Below are 4206 nucleotides of genomic sequence, written 5' to 3' on the forward strand. Positions count from 1 at the left end.
GAGGTAAACCGACTGATGTGGATTTGGAGGGATCGTTGGGATTTCTGTAGTGTAGGACAGAGGGCGAGGAATGAGGTGTCGTCAGCATACTGAAGGAGGTGCATGGGAGGAAGTGATTTGGGCATATCATCAACATGTAAGAAGTAAAGGAGAAGGGAGAGAACGGAATCTTAAGGCACTCCTGCAGTATGGTGAAAAGTATGAGAATTTATGTTCTCAATTATGCCATAGGATGCGCGATTGGAGAAGAAAGATGAAATAAGGTGGTCATAGTTGCCTGGAAGTGTATATCTGTGGACTGAAAAGGGACCAGAATGCCATACATGGTCATATGCTTATTACAGGTCAAGGCAAACAAATACGGTGGATTGACGGCAGTTGAGCTGTTGCCATAGGACACGAATAAGATTCATGAATTGATCATTACCAGAGAAGGAGGGATGCAAGCCACACTAATAGGAAGCAGATGTTGTTGGTGCAGACGGCGGTGGATATTTCGGGAGAAGATATGGATTCAAAGACTTTGCTAAACACAGGTGTGAGGCAGATGGGGCTGTACAAGGAGGTATCTGTGGCTTTTTTTGGGGGGGGGGGGGCGTTGCTTAGTTTTGAATAAAAGTAAGATTTCCACAGTTCGCAGTAGCAGTGATATACAGAGTTGCAAGGGTAATGAGAAAGGAGATAGCACATTCTTTGATGTGAAAATAGGTATTACAGTCATGACCAGGTATCTGTGCGTTTATGGACAGTAAGAAATTTGGATCAGTAAAAGTGAGAGTCGTTAGGGATGGGGAAAATGTTGAAGAGATACGATGCAAAGTGATTGGCTTTGCTCATGTCGTCGTGTAAGGAAATGTTGTTGTGAAGAATCGGGTAATTAGGAGTGGGTGGGTGCCAGCAAGTCGGTGGAATAATTTCCAGTACATCTAAGAGTTAACTGCGAGTATAGCATTGAGTCTGATGCATGTCATGCACTAGTCCTGGCGTTTTTTGGCGTTGAGTATTTCTAATGTGTCGCTTTTTTGCCAGTTGTATGTGAGTGTATCCTAGTCATAACTCTGTAGGAAGCAGCGATGTAAGTAACAGGGTTCTTGGAGCAGGAGGGAGGCTTGTGGTGGGTCAATGAGGATATATGGCTTTAGTAGGGATATGGATGAAGACAGTATATGACAAGATCTTTTGAGGAAGAATATGACATGGGGGTTATAATCAGGTTCCTGGAAGGTTAGGTGGTAGCTTCCAATCTGGGTATCTATGGATTCCCACTAAGCATTCCAGCTGGCATGGTAGTAATGGTGGAAAACTTTTGGATAGATACTGGGAAGCTGTGCACAGGGACGGCGTAGTTTGGAGGATATGGTGAGGACGACAGACTTGTGGTCACTTCCAATTGGTTCAATGACTTCAGCAGTGAGGCATCCAAGGAGATTTGGAGATGCTAGGATGACCCCTGGGGTGGTATTTATTTCAGGGCAGGTGTGCTGTGGGATGGAAACAATGTCACCATAGAGGGATTTGGAAAACTGACAGCACTGTTGGAATTCTGCAGGGCATCCACTAGGGATGTTGATGTAAGGAGCAATAATATAGATGGGAAAGGTATAATTGATGTGGGTGAGGAAATCATAGATGGGATTATTACATCAGATGTAGATGGTAGCACAGGTAACAGTTAGGGTTTTGATGAAGAGGACTAAGGATGAATTGTCCATTGAGATTACTGAGTAAGGGTTGTGGCCCAAAAGCTATGTTTCTGTGACAGCCAATTGCTACTCCACCTCTGGTCAGGAAGACGGAGAGGGTGTACCAGGGCAGTGGAGGATTTACAGAGAGGTGCAGATGGTGTGGTGTGGTAGGAGAAACGTTTTGTTGAGGTTGACGGTATCGATATTGTGTTGGGTCAGAGAATGCAAAAACGGGGATTGTCAGTGGGCGGGAGGTAAATGTTGCTGTATAGTATTCTGTAGTGCTGCCACCACACCATGATGAAAGGCTAGAGATCAGGTGCTGGAGTTTTGGGCTAGAGAGGCTTACACACTGGTGTCGTGATCGGTGAAGACAAAGTGGACTTGGTTTCAGGTGTATGTGGTTAGGGTGTTGAGGAGGACTAGTCAATGGGTAGAAAGAGGATTATGCTGAAAGGTGTTTGGTCGTTGAAAAGGGTGGCTAGTTGGGAAGATGATGATAAGGAAGCGGATGATAACCTCAGCAGAGGGGTTGGGATGGGGGATGGGATGGGCAGAAGGTGTTGCTGGGATGGATGCGATAGTCAGTGAAACAGACAGGCAGAGTTAACTCAGGTTCGATGGGTAGGGTTTCGTCTTGCTCTTGGCAGAGTTAGTACGTTGAGCATCATTTGAGTTGTTGCAGGTACAGGTGGGGAGGGGGTAACCTGGGTTGAGACATTGTTTAAGGAAGTGGGATTTCTTGCAGTGGGGGCAGACAGGAGTATTCTTACAGTCAGTACTCGGGTGGTCGCTGTTTTCTCTGGATGGTTTCATGCAGCCCATCATGAACTCCTGTGCCAATCTCTACAACTCAGAGTATTACTTGCAACCTATGTTCTCAATTCTCAATTATTTGCTGGATATATTCTAACCTCTGTGTCCTCTACAGTTTTTGCTCTCTACAGTTTACTCTAGTACCACAGAAGTTATTCCCTGATCTCTTAACAGATGTCGTACCATCTTGTCCTACCTCCTTCTGAGTGTTTCCCCATACATTACTTTCCTCACAGAGTCTGCAGATAACTCCTCATTCCTCACCTTATCAGTCCATCTAATTTTCAACATTCTTCTGCAGCACCACATTTGAAATGGTTTTCCCACAGCCCATATTTCACTACTGTACAGTGGTGTGCTCCAAACGTACATTTTCAGAAATTACTTCCTCAAATGAAGGTATATGTTTGATACTACTAGACTTCTCCCGGTCAGGAATGTCCAGTTTGTCAGTGATAGTCTTCTTCTGACGTCCTCCTTGCTTCGACCATCATGGGTTGTTTTGCTGCCTGCATAGCAGAATTCGTTAACTTTATTTATGGTCACCAATTCTGTTGTTAAGTTTCTCGCAGTTCTCATTTCTGCTACTTCCTATTGCTTTCATATTTCTTCGATTTACTCTCAGTCCACATTCTGCACTCATTACACTGTTCGTTTCATTCAGCAGATTTTGTATTTCTGCTTCACTTTCAGTGAGGTTAGCAATGTTATCAGCGAATTGTATCATTGATATCTATTAATCTTGAATTTTCCATTCGAAAAGTTCTTGTACTTCTGTCAATAATTAGTCAATAATTAAATCAGTGAAGACTAAGGACTCTCATGGATACTATGGAGTGCCTAGCAGAATATTAAAGTGCTGTGCTGCGCATGGTAGCCCTGTATTTAGCCATAAGTGTAATTTTCTTTTAGGAATGATCAGTTTCCTGAACAAATAAAGTATGCAGTAGTAAAACCGCATTATAAAAAGGGAGGAAGGGATAATGTGGACAATTTTATATATATTTGTATGCCATCAGTGTCTGCTAAAGTTATTGAAAAGGCTGTGTATGTAAGGATAATTGATTACTTTATATCACACGATTTGCTATCGAATGTGCAGTTCGGCCTTAGAAGTCGTTTAGGAAGTAAATATGCTATATTATCTTTTCTATGTGAGGTACTGGAAGGGTTAAACAAAAGGTTTCGAACGCTAGCCATATTTTTTGATTTAACTAAGGCGTTTGATTGTGTTGATCACAAAATATTGTTCCAGAAGTTGGACCATTACGGAATAGCTCACAATTAGTTCACCTCTTACTTTAGCAGATTAGATTAGATTAGTACTTGTTCCATAGATCATGAATACGACACTTTGTAATGATGTGGAACGTGTCAGGTTAATAAAAGGTGTCTATACAAGATATTACATTACACAAAATATTACATGACACTCAATATTTTTAATTTTTTTGTGGAGGTTGGGAAAATTACCCACTTACTCTATCCAAAAATTCACCTAATGAGTAGAAGGAGTTGCCATTAAGAAATTCTTTTAATTTTCTTTTAAATGCTATGTGGCTGTCTGTCGGACTTTTAATGTTATTAGGTAAGTGACCAAAGACATTTTTTGCCAGCATAATTTACCTCCCTCTGAGCCAAAGTTAGATTTAACCTTGAGTAGTGAAGATCATCCTTTCTCCTAGTGATGTAGCCATGTACACTG

This window comes from Schistocerca nitens, chromosome 2 (assembly GCF_023898315.1).
Source record: "Schistocerca nitens isolate TAMUIC-IGC-003100 chromosome 2, iqSchNite1.1, whole genome shotgun sequence".
NCBI classification, from domain to species: domain Eukaryota; kingdom Metazoa; phylum Arthropoda; class Insecta; order Orthoptera; family Acrididae; genus Schistocerca; species Schistocerca nitens.